The sequence below is a fragment of the Oncorhynchus clarkii genome, chromosome 29 (assembly GCF_045791955.1).
Source record: "Oncorhynchus clarkii lewisi isolate Uvic-CL-2024 chromosome 29, UVic_Ocla_1.0, whole genome shotgun sequence".
Classification (NCBI taxonomy): Eukaryota; Metazoa; Chordata; class Actinopteri; order Salmoniformes; family Salmonidae; genus Oncorhynchus; species Oncorhynchus clarkii.
Genome location: NC_092175.1, coordinates 24290958 through 24304278, shown reverse-complemented (window position 1 = coordinate 24304278; position 13321 = coordinate 24290958).

Genomic DNA, 13321 nt, shown 5'->3' with positions numbered 1-13321 from the left:
ACGCTGCCGGAGAAAGATAATAGGATAGCTCCACTTAAGTGGAAATCTAAACCTGGGGGCAACTACTCTAATTTATTTGTCATGTAATACATTCGCAGTTCTGAAGAAGCCACGTTTTAGTAAAGCTACATGTTTGTTGGTTTTCATCATTTCTCCATCAACCCTTCCTTTTCCTCCCTCCTCCTCTTCCTCCATCTCTCTCTCTCTCGCTCTTCCTGTGTGATATTGTACTGACTCCCCTCAGCATTGTGATTTAAATCAAATAGAGATGTGATCAGCTGCGATGCGGCAGGCAGGCAGCTGGGCCGCGCCACATGGGACTTGTCGGAGTCATTAACGAGCGTTGACTAATTGCTCTCCGTTCTGAGGGGAAAATGCACTCTGCTGGGGCCCATTCTCCCTCCGTTCACAGGTTCTCTCTTCAAACAGACCTCTCTCGCTTTTTTCTTTCTGCTCCCTCTCTATTATATTATCATGCTTTCAAGCACTGTACCAGTGAAATGACACATTTTTTCTGATGAGCATAAGCGATATGTTGGGAAAGCCCACCTTCCCTAGGGTCTTGTCATTAGGAGATGTGTATTATGCATGATTAAATGTGTCATATGCTGTTGATGAGATTCCATATGAAAGCTAAAATGGTGCTTATTAAACCAGATGACCAAGGTTGGCCTTCAGGAGCATGTCAGAGTTAGCTGTGGACAAACACATTGAAAATGTACATTTCCACACTGCTGTCAGTCAAATATTGGCCCACTGCCCACTGTGTTAATGGCCTCGTCCATATTTAGTTTAAGGATGAATTTAACACACAAAGTCTAACGCAAATCAATGGTGGTTACTGGAGGGGTTCTAGTGTCAATCAAGACGAAAGGGTCAAATTACATTTTGAAATGCATTATTTATCACCGGATGAATAATTTGAAAAAGATTTTTGAGTCATGAATCAGCTCATGAAAAGGCGCTTGTCAACTTGATACACTGGATTTACTTTTCTGTCCTTCGCTCCTCCTGCCACGGCTTCAGCCAGTAGGATGGATTCCCCTCGTCTCCCGTCATTTGTCTGCTTAAGGTCAGGGCCAAACAAGAGCGTCACCATTATTGCTATTGATTCCAGGCAGTTAGGATTGATTTTCTCACTGCTTCAATCTCCCTCCATAGGCTGCTAAGAGTCAGTCATGGCTTGGCTGGCTGGGTGGGAGCACTTCAGCCTTGGTGGGGTGGTCTGGCCAATCTGGATGAAACCTGCTTTATCTGCTATATCTATATGTTCCTCCACCCCAACTCCTCCTCCACCCAAATCATATCAAATCAAATCAAATAGTATTTGTCACATAAGCCGAATACAACAGGTGTGGAACTTACAGTAGAATGCTTACTTACAAGCCCTTAACTAACAATTGAGTTAAAAAAGTGTTAAGAAAAGTATTTACTATAATAAACTAAAGTTAAAAAAACTAAAAAACAATGAAAATAGTCCGGGTGGCCATTTGATCAGCTTTTCGGGTGTCTTATGCCTTGGGTGTAGAAGTGTTAAAAATCCTTTTGGACATAGACGTGGCACTCTGGTACCGCTTGTCATGCTGTAACAGAGGTGGCTGGAGTTTTTGGCTATTTTTAGGGCCTTCCTCTGACACCGCCTGGTATAGAGGTCTTGGATGGCATGAAGTTTGGCCCCAGTGATGTACTGTACTTTGATGTGTTTTATTTTTAATTTTTTTATTTCACCTTTATTTAACCAGGTAGGCAAGTTGAGAACAAGTTCTCATTTACAATTGCGACCTGGCCAAGATAAAGCAAAGCAGTTCGACAGATACAACGACACAGAGTTACACATGGAGTAAAACAAACATACAGTCAATAATATAGTATAAACAAGTCTATATGCAATGTGAGCAAATGAGGTGAGAAGGGAGGTAAAGGCAAAAAAGGCCATGGTGGCAAAGTAAATACAATATAGCAAGTAAAACACTGGAATGGTAGATTTGCAATGGAAGAATGTGCAAAGTAGAAATAAAAATAATGGGGTGCAAAGGAGCAAAATAAATAAATACATTAAATACAGTTGGGAAAGAGGTAGTTGTTTGGGCTAAATTATAGGTGGGCTATGTACAGGTGCAGTAATCTGTGAGCTGCTCTGACAGTTGGTGCTTAAAGCTAGTGAGGGAGATAAGTGTTTCCAGTTTCAGAGATTTTTGTAGTTCGTTCCAGTCATTGGCAGCAGAGAACTGGAAGGAGAGGCGGCCAAAGAAAGAATTGGTTTTGGGGGTGACTAGTGAGATATACCTGCTGGAGCGTGTGCTACAGGTGGGAGATGCTATGGTGACCAGCGAGCTGAGATGAGGGGGGACTTTACCTAGCAGGGTCTTGTAGATGACATGGAGCCAGTGGGTTTGGCGACGAGTATGAAGCGAGGGCCAGCCAACGAGAGCGTACAGGTCGCAATGGTGGGTAGTATATGGGGCTTTGGTGACAAAACGGATTGCACTGTGATAGACTGCATCCAATTTGTTGAGTAGGGTTTTGGAGGCTATTTTGTAAATGACATCGCCAAAGTCGAGGATTGGTAGGATGGTCAGTTTTACAAGGGTATGTTTGGCAGCATGAGTGAAGGATGCTTTGTTGCGAAATAGGAAGCCAATTCTAGATTTAACTTTGGATTAGAGATGTTTGATATGGGTCTGGAAGGAGAGTTTACAGTCTAACCAGACACCTAAGTATTTGTAGTTGTCCACGTATTCTAAGTCAGAGCCGTCCAGAGTAGTGATGTTGGACAGGCGGGTAGGTGCAGGTAGCGATCGGTTGAAGAGCATGCATTTAGTTTTACTTGTATTTAAGAGCAATTGGAGGCCACGGAAGGAGAGTTGTATGGCATTGAAGCTTGCCTGGAGGGTTGTTAACACAGTGTCCAAAGAAGGGCCGGAAGTATACAGAATGGTGTCGTCTGCGTAGAGGTGGATTAGAGACTCACCAGCAGCAAGAGCGACCTCATTTATGTATACAGAGAAGAGAGTCGGTCCAAGAATTGAACCCTGTGGCACCCCCATAGAGACTGCCAGAGGTCCGGACAGCAGACCCTCCGATTTGACACACTGAACTCTATCAGAGAAGTAGTTGGTGAACCAGGCGAGGCAATCATTTGAGAAACCAAGGCTGTCGAGTCTGCCGATGAGGATGTGGTGATTGACAGAGTCGAAAGCCTTGGCAAGATCAATGAATACGGCTGCACAGTAATGTTTCTTATCAGATGGCGGTTAAGATATCGTTTAGGACCTTGAGCGTGGCTGAGGTGCACCCATGACCAGCTCTGAAACCAGATTGCATAGCAGAGAAGGTATGGTGAGATTCGAAATGGTCGGTAATCTGTTTGTTGACTTGGCTTTCGAAGACCTTAGAAAGGCATGGTAGGATAGATATAGGTCTGTACCAGTTTGGGTCAAGAGTGTCCCCCCCTTTGAAGAGGGGGATGACCGCAGCTGCTTTCCAATCTTTGGGAATCTCAGACGACACGAAAGAGAGGTTGAACAGGCTAGTAATGGGGGTGGCAACAATTTCGGCAGATAATTTTAGAAAGAAAGGGTCCAGATTGTCTAGCCCGGCTGATTTGTAGGGGTCCAGATTTTGCAGCTCTTTCAGAACATCAGCTGAATGGATTTGGGAGAAGGAGAAATGGGGAAGGCTTGGGCGAGTTGCTGTTGGGGGTGCAGTGCTGTTGACCGGGGTAGGAGTAGCCAGGTGGAAAGCATGGCCAGCCGTAGAAAAATGCTTATTGAAATTCTCAATTATGGTGGATTTATCAGTGGTGACAGTGTTTCCTATCTTCAGTGCAGTGGGCAGCTGGGAGGAGGTGTTCTTATTCTCCATGGACTTTACAGTGTCCCAGAACTTTTTTGAGTTAGTGTTGCAGGAAGCAAATTTCTGCTTGAAAAAGCTAGCCTTGGCTTTTCTAACTGCCTGTGTATAATGGTTTCTAGCTTCCCTGAACAGCTGCATATCACAGGGGCTGTTCGATGCTAATGCAGAACGCCATAGGATGTTTTTGTGTTGGTTAAGGGCAGTCAGGTCTGGGGAGAACCAAGGGCTATATCTGTTCCTGGTTCTAAATTTCTTGAATGGGGCATGTTTATTTAAGATGGTAAGGAAGGCATTTTTAAAAAATATCCAGGCATCCTCTACTGACGGGATGAGATCAATATCCTTCCAGGATACCCCGGCCAGGTCGATTAGAAAGGCCTGCTCGCTGAAGTGTTTCAGGGAGCGTTTTACAGTGATGAGTGGAGGTCGTTTGACACAGCCCCCTTTGGCAGTTCTATCTTCTCTGAAAATGTTGTAGTTTGGAATTAAAATTTCTGAATTTTTGGTGGTCTTCCTAAGCCAGGATTCAGACACAGCTAGAACATCCGGGTTGGCAGAGTGTGCTAAAGCAGTGAATAGAACAGACTTAGGGAGGAGGCTTCTAATGTTAACATGCATGAAAACAAGGCTATTACGGTTACAGAAGTTGTCAAAAGAGAGCGCCTGGGGAATAGGAGTGGAGCTAGGCACTGCAGGGCCTGGATTCACCTCTACATCGCCAGAGGAACATAGGAGGAGTAGAATAAGGGTGCGGCTAAAAGCAATAAGAATTGGTCGTCTAGAACGTCTGGAACAGAGAGTAAAAGGAGGTTTCTGGGGGCGATAAAATAGCATCAAGGTATAATGTACAGACAAAGGTATGGTAGGATGTGAATACAGTGGAGGTAAACCTAGGTATTGAGTGATGAAGAGAGAGATATTGTCTCTAGAAACATCATTGAAACCAGGAGATGTCATTGCATGTGTGGGTGGTGGAACTAATAGGTTGGATAAGGTATAGTGAGCAGGACTAGAGGCTCTACAGTGAAATAAGCCAATAAACACTAACCAGAACAGCAATGGACAAGACATATTGACATTAAGGAGAGGCATGCTTAGTCGAGTGATCAAAAGGGTCCAGTGAGTGGAGAGGTTGGTTGGGGGTCACGGCGATTTAGACAGCTAGCCAGGCCATCGGTAGCAAGCTAGCATAGGATGGAGGTCTGTTGTTAGCCACCTCTTTTTCCGTCAGTAGATTAGTGGGGTTCCGTGTGGTAGAGGGGATTAATCCAAATCACACAACAACAACAAAAATAAGAACAATAGATATAGTTATAGAGGCCCAAGAAGAAAACATAATAATAATAATACAAATAAATAAATTGTCCGATTGTCTATTCAGATAGCAGCCGGTAAGACAGCTAACGGTTAGCAGGCCGCAGATGGGCGTTCAGGTAACGTCGCGACGGAGGAGCCAGCCGGATCTCCTTCAGGTAGATAACGTCGGCAGTCCAGTTGTGAAGGTCCGGTGGGGCTCCGCGTAGGCAGTAAAACGGGTCCGGATAGGTGACTGCAGCCCAGGAGTGATTGATGGAACTCAGGAGTGATTGACGGAGCTGGCTAGCTCCGGAATAATTGATGTTTGCTCCGGAATCGACGAAAGCCAGAAGTCACACGGATAGCAGCTAGCTAGCTGTGAGATCCGGGTATGAATGTCCAGAGAGCAGTTGAAATCCAGGGACATGGAGAGAAAAATTGGTCCGGTATGTTCCGTTCCGTTCCGAGCCGCGCTGCGCCGTACAAAACTGGCGATAGATTTTCGAGCTAAAGGATAGCTGATGACCACAAACCGTGGTTAGCTGAATACTAACGATTTGCCAGTAAAGAAGCTAACTAGCTTCTGAACTAGCTTCTGATTAGCTTCTGGGCTAGCTTCTGGGTAGCTACTGGCTAGCTTCTGGCTAGTTTCTGGCTAGCTTCTTGGAGTTTCTGGCTAGCTTCTTGGAGGATTACAGATTTGAGGTAAATAATACTTTTTTATAAATATAAATTGGTGAGGCGGGTTGCAGGAGAGTGTTTTGAAGATGAGTTGATGGAAAATAAAAATAAAATGTATGTGAAAAAAGTTGTAAATATATATATATATACAGGACACGACAAGACGAGGACAAAAGACGTCTGAACTGCTATGCCATCTTGGTTAATGGTGTAATCCGGCGCCAACAGAGATGGCCACCTCGCTTCGTGTTCTTAGGAAACTAAACTATAAAGAGCTTCATTGGACTCTATGTAAACTGGAAACCACATATTCTGAGGCTGCATTTATTGTAGCTGGGGGATTTTAACAAGGCTAATCTGAAAACAAGGCTCCCTAAATTTTATCAGCATATTGAATGCGCGACCTGGGCTGGAAAAATTCTGGATCATTGTTATTCTAACTTCCACAACGTATACAAAGCCCTCCCTCGCCCTCCTTTCGGCAAATCTGACCTCGACTCCATTTGGTTGCTCCCAGCCTATAGACAGAAACTTAAACAGGAAACACCCGTGCTCAAGTCTGTTCAACGCTGGTCCGACCAATCTGATTCCACGCTTCAAGATTGCTTTGATCACGTGGACTGGGATATGTTCCGGATAGCGTCGGACAACAGCATTGATGTATACACTGATTCAGTGAACGAGTTTATTAGCAAATGCATCGGTGATGTTGTACTCACAACGACAATTAAAACCTTCCCCAACCAGAAACCGTGGATTGATGGCAGCATTTGAGCAAAACTGAAATCGCGAACCATTGCTTTTAATCAGGGCAAGGTGACCGGAAACATGACCGAATACAAACAGTGTAGCTATTCCCTCCGCAAGGCAATCAAACAAGCTAAGTGTCAGTATAGAGACAAAGTAAAGTCACAATTCAAAGGCTCAGACACGAGAGGTATGTGGCAGGGTCTACAGTCAATCACGGACTACAAAAAGAAAACCAGCCCCGTTGTGGACCCCGATGTCTTGCTCCCAGACAAACTTAACAACTTCTTGGCTCGCTTTGAGGACAATACAGTGCCACCGACACGGCCCGCTACCAAAACCTGCGGAATCTCCTTCAATGCAGCCAACGTGAGTAAAACATTTAAACGTGTTAACCATCGCAAGGCTGCCGGCCTAGCCGCTTCCTCAGAGCATGTGCAGACCAGCTGGCTGGTGTGTTTACGGACATATTCAATCAATCCCTATCCTAGTCTGCTGTTCCTGTTCCCAAGAAAGCTATGGTAACTGAGCTAAACGACTATCTCCCCGTAGCACTCACTTCCATCATCATGAAGTGCTTTGAGAGACTAGTCAAGGATCACATCACCTCCACCCTACCTGACACCCTAGACCCACTCCAATTTGCTTACCGCCTCAATAGGTCCACAGACAACGCAATCACATTCACACTGCAGACTGCACACTGCCCTAACCCATCTGGACAAGAGGAATACCTACAGTGCCTTGCGAAAGTATTCGGCCCCTTTGAACTTTGCGACCTTTTGCCACAGGCTTCAAACATAAAGATATAAAACTGTATTTTTTTGTGAAGAATCAACAACAAGTGGGACACAATCATGAAGTGGAACGACATTTATTGGATATTTCAAACTTTTTTAACAAATCAAAAACTGAAAAATTGGGCGTGCAAAATTATTCAGCCCCCTTAAGTTAATACTTTGTAGCGCCACCTTTTGCTGCGATTACAGCTGTAAGTCGCTTGGGGTATGTCTCTATCAGTTTTGCACATCGAGAGACTGACATTTTTTCCCATTCCTCCTTGCAAAACAGCTCGAGCTCAGTGAGGTTGGATGGAGAGCATTTGTGAACAGCAGTTTTCAGTTCTTTCCACAGATTCTCGATTGGATTCAGGTCTGGACTTTGACTTGGCCATTCTAACACCTGGATATGTTTATTATTGAACCATTCCATTGTAGATTTTGCTTTATGTTTTGGATCATTGTCTTGTTGGAAGACAAATCTCCGTCCCAGTCTCAGGTCTTTTGCAGACTCCATCAGGTTTTCTTCCAGAATGGTCCTGTATTTGGCTCCATCCATCTTCCCATCAATTTTAACCATCTTCCCTGTCCCTGCTGAAGAAAAGCAGGCCCAAACCATGATGCTGCCACCACCATGTTTGACAGTGGGGATGGTGTGTTCAGCTGTGTTGCTTTTACGCCAAACATAACGTTTTGCATTGTTGCCAAAAAGTTCAATTTTGGTTTCATCTGACCAGAGCACCTTCTTCCACATGTTTGGTGTGTCTCCCAGGTGGCTTGTGGCAAGCTTTAAACAACACTTTTTATGGATATCTTTAAGAAATGGCTTTCTTCTTGCCACTCTTCCATAAAGGCCAGATTTGTGCAATATACGACTGATTGATGTCCTATGGACAGAGTCTCCCACCTCAGCTGTAGATCTCTGCAGTTCATCCAGAGTGATCATGGGCCTCTTGGCTGCATCTCTGATCAGTCTTCTCCTTGTATGAGCTGAAAGTTTAGAGGGACGGCCAGGTCTTGGTAGATTTGCAGTGGTCTGATACTCCTTCCATTTCAATATTATCGCTTGCACAGTGCTCCTTGGGATGTTTAAAGCTTGGGAAATCTTTTTGTATCCAAATCCGGCTTTAAACTTCTTCACAACAGTATCTCGGACCTGCCTGGTGTGTTCCTTGTTCTTCATGATGCTCTCTGCGCTTTTAACGGACCTCTGAGACTATCACAGTGCAGGTGCATTTATACGGAGACTTGATTACACACAGGTGGATTGTATTTATCATCATTAGTCATTTAGGTCAACATTGGATCATTCAGAGATCCTCACTGAACTTCTGGAGAGAGTTTGCTGCACTGAAAGTAAAGGGGCTGAATAATTTTGCACGCCCAATTTTTCAGTTTTTGATTTGTTAAAAAAGTTTGAAATATCCAATAAATGTCGTTCCACTTCATGATTGTGTCCCACTTGTTGTTGATTCTTCACAAACAAATACAGTTTTATATCTTTATGTTTGAAGCCTGAAATGTGGCAAAAGGTCGCAAAGTTCAAGGGGGACGAATAATTTCGCAAGGCACTGTATGTAGGAAAGCTGTTCATCGACTACAGCTCAGCATTTAACACCATAGTACCCTCCAAACTTGTCATTAAGCTCGAGACCCTGGGTCTCGACCCCGCCCTGTGCAACTGGGTCCTGGACTTTCTGATCCTCAACACTGGGTCCCCACAAGGGTGCGTTCTCAGCCCTGTCCTGTACTCCGTGTTCACACATGACTGCATGGCCATGTATGCCTCCAACTCAATCATCAAGTTTGCAGACGACACTACAGTGACGAGACCGCCTACAGGGAGTAGGTGAGGGCCCTCAGAGTGTGGTGTCAGGAAAATAACCTCACACTCAATGTCAACAAAACAAAGGAGATGATCGTGGACATCAGGAAACAGCAGAGGGAATAGCCCCCTATCCACATCGACGGGACAGTAGTGGAGAAGGTGGAAAGTTTTAAGTTCCTCAGCGAACACATCACGGACAAACTGAAATGGTCCACCCACACAGACAGCATGGGGAAGAAGGAGCAACAGCGCCTCTTCAACCTCAGGAGGCTGAAGAAATTTCAAGAAATTGTCTGCACAACACATCACCAGGGGCAAACTACCTGCCCCCCAGGACACCTACACCACCCGATGTCACAGGAAGGCCAAAAAGATCATCAAGGACAACAACCACCCGAGCCACTGCCTGTTCATCACGCTATCATCCAGAAGCAAGGTCAGTACAGGTGCATCAAAGCTGGGACCGAGACACTGAAAAACAGCTTCTATCTCAAGGCCATCAGACTGTTAAACATCACTAACATTGAGTGGCTGCTGCCAACATACTGACTCAAATCTCTAGCCACTTTAATAATTTAGAATTGGATGTAATAAATGTATCTAGTCACTTTAAACTATGCCACTTTATGTTTACATACCCTACATTACTCATCTCATATGTATATACTGTACTCTATACCATCTACTGCATCTTGCCTATGCCATTCGGCCATCACTCATCCATATATTTATATGTACACATTCTTATTAATTCCTTTACACTTGTGTATTTAAGGTAGTTGTTAGAATACTTGTTCGATTTTACTGCATGGTCAGAACTAGAAGCACAAGCATTTCGCTACACTCGCATTAACATCTGCTAACCATGTGTATGTGACCAATAAAAATGTGATTTGATTCGATTTGATTTGCGTTGCTGTCGGAGCCTGAGCAGTTGCCATACCAAACGGTGATGCAACCATGCTCTCGATGGTGCAGCTGTAGAACTTTTTGACAGTCTGAGGACCTATGCCAAATCTTTTGAGTCTCCTGAGGGGGAATAGGTGTTGTCGTGCCCTCTTCACGACTGTCTTGGTGTGTTTGGACCCTGAAAGTTTGTTGGTGATGTGGACCCAAGGAACTTGAAGCTCTCAACCTGCTCCACTACCACCCCGTCGATGAGAATGGGGACATGCTCTGCCCTCCTTTTGATCTCCTTGATCTTGATCACGTTGAGGGAGAGGTTGTTATACTGGCACCACACGGCCAGGTCTCTGACCTCCTCCCTATAGGCTGTTTCATTGCTGTCGGTGATCAGGCCTAATGACTGTTATGTAATTGGCAAACTTAATGATGGTGTTGGAGTCATGGGTGAACAGGGGGTACAGGAGGAGACTGAGCATGCACCCCTGAGTGTCCCCGTGTGAAGGATCAGCGCGGCAGATATGTTGTTACCTACCCTTACCACCTGGGGGCAGCCTGTCAGGAAGTCCAGGATCCAGTTGCAGAGGGAGGTGTTTAGTCCCAGGGTCCTTAGCTTAGTGATGAGCTTTGAGGGCACAATGGTGTTGAATGCTGAGCTGTAGTCAATGAATAGCATTCTCACATGGGTGTTCCTTTTGTCCAGGTGGGAAAGGGTAGTGTGTAGTGCAATAGCCATGACTAGCCTTTCAAAGCACTTCATGGCTACAGACGTAAGGGCTACAGGTCGGTAGTCATTCAGGCAAGTTACCTTGGTGTTCTTGGGCACAGGGACTATGGTGGTCTGCTTGAAACATGTTGGTGTTACAGACTCGGTCAGGGAGAGGTTGAAAATGTCAGTGAAGACACTTGCCTGTTAGTCAGCGCATGCTCGGAGTACACGTCCTTGTAATCGATATGGCCCTGCGGCCTTGTGAATGTTAACCTGTTTAAAGGTCTTACTCATGTCGGCTATGGAGAGCATGATCACACAGTTGTCCGGAACTGCTGGTGCTCTCATGCATTCTTCAGTGTTGCTTGCCTCACGGCACTAATAGAAGTAATTTAGCTTATCTGGTAGGCTCGTGTCACTGGTCAGCTCGTGGCTGTGCTTCCCAGTCCATTCTGGGGATAGTCCCTCTCTGCTATGGAGATGTTCGCACAGTAGCCGGCTGGATCCATTCACAACTGTTACGATAGAGAAGGTCTGTGATACAAGATGTGTCTGTGGGAGTTCTGCCAAAATTAGGCTTATCAAAAAAAACTATTCTAGCAAGACAAAACCTGCAGAAGAAACACACATGAACCTGGAAATACCATCCAAAACAAAACTGAGTGAGTAATGTTCAGTCTGAACCTACTTTCTGAAGCCAAAAATTAAAAGACAATAATCTCTAGGTAAATTTGTTATATAAAGCTTATTAAATAAGGCTACTAGGCTACCAAGCTGCTAGGAAAGAATCTGACTGAAATTAGCTCTGAATGTGAAGTAAGAGCTGTTAAAACTCTTGAGTCTAACAATGGCAGGAGAGTTTCACAGTCCCCCCAACCACCCAAATGCAGAGGCCTTTGAAGCCCCCTCCATCTGTGCGGAGAATATATCCTCATCAGAATCCCCAAAATACAACAGCCACAGGACAACATTGTTTGGACGTCGTAAAGGACCATTCAATGAAAATATACAGCTAGCTAACGAACTCCTTTTTCACGTGAAAAAGAGGGACAGAGACTTGTTAGCCACGTTAGCTAGCTAGTTGGGATTTTCTACAAGGAATCTGCCTCCCGAAAAAAGCTTCTCCCAAGTTTGTGTGACACCTACTCCCATTGCCTGCTGCACGGCTGCTTTGATTCCACCTGGCGATCTGTTCACCATCTGCCATGGCCTGTCTCCTCCTGTCTGATATAGGTACCCCCGCCACACTCCCACCTCTCTCCCGAGCTTTCGCTCGCCTCTGTCACGCATGCACTGTTGGGGCGAGTGACCCTGAACTAACAATGGCTAGCTCCAAGATGTTATATTTCTCTATTGTGCTTTATGCTATTTGCCTCATGACTCCTGCATGCTTTGTTGACTATGAACTTGCTTGTTTACCCAACCGTGGGACAGTCTATGTTTGGTCCCACACTCGGGACTCTCTATTGACCCTCTATTGACTCTCTAAAGGGACTCTCTTCTTGCCCTTTGTGCTGTTGTCTGTGCCCAATAATGTTTGTACCATGTCGTGCTGCTGCCATGTTGTGTTGCTACCATGTTGTTTTCATGTTGTGTTGCTACCATGTTGTGTTTTCATGTGTTGCTGCCATGCTATGTTCTTGTCTTAGGTCTCTCTTTATGTAGTGTTGTTGTGTGTCTCTCTTGTCGTGATGTGTGTTTTGTCCTATATGTTTTATGTATTTTTAATCTTTAATCACAGCCTCCATCCCCGCAGGAGGCCTTTTGCCTTCTGGTAGGCTGTCATTGTAAATAAGAATTTGTTCTTAACTGACTTGAATAGTTAAATAAAGGACTCACTTCACATTCCAGGGTTGTTCTTTATTTTGACTATTTTCTACATTGTAGAATAATAGTTAAGACATCGAAACTATGAAATAACACATATATAGTAGTAACCAAAAAAGTGTTAAATAAATATAAATATATTTTATATTTTAGATTCTTCGAAGGATCCACCCTTTGCCTTGATGACAGCTTTGCACACTTTTGGCATTCTCTCAACCAGCTTCATGAGGTAGTAACCTGGAATGCATTTCAATGACCAAATAAGCCTTGTTAAAAGTTGTGGAATTTCTTTCCTTCTTGATGCGTTTGAGCCAATCAGTTGTGTTGTGACAAGGTAGTGGTGGATACTGAAGATAGCCCTATTTGGTAAAATATAAAGTCCATATTAAGGCAAGAACAGCTCAAATAAGCAAAGAGAAACGACAGTCCATCGTGACTTTAAGACTTGAATGTCAGTCAATGCGAAAAATGTCCAGAACGTTTCTTCAAGTGCAGTCGCAAAACTCATCAAGCGTTATGATGAAACTGGCTCTCATGATGACCGCCACAGGAAAGGAAGACCCAGAGTTACCTCTGCTGTGGAGGATAAGTTCATTAGTTACCAGCCTCATAAATTGCAGCCCAAATAAATGCTTCACAGAGTTCAACAGACACATCTGAACATCAACACAGAGGAGACTGTGTGAATCAGGCCTT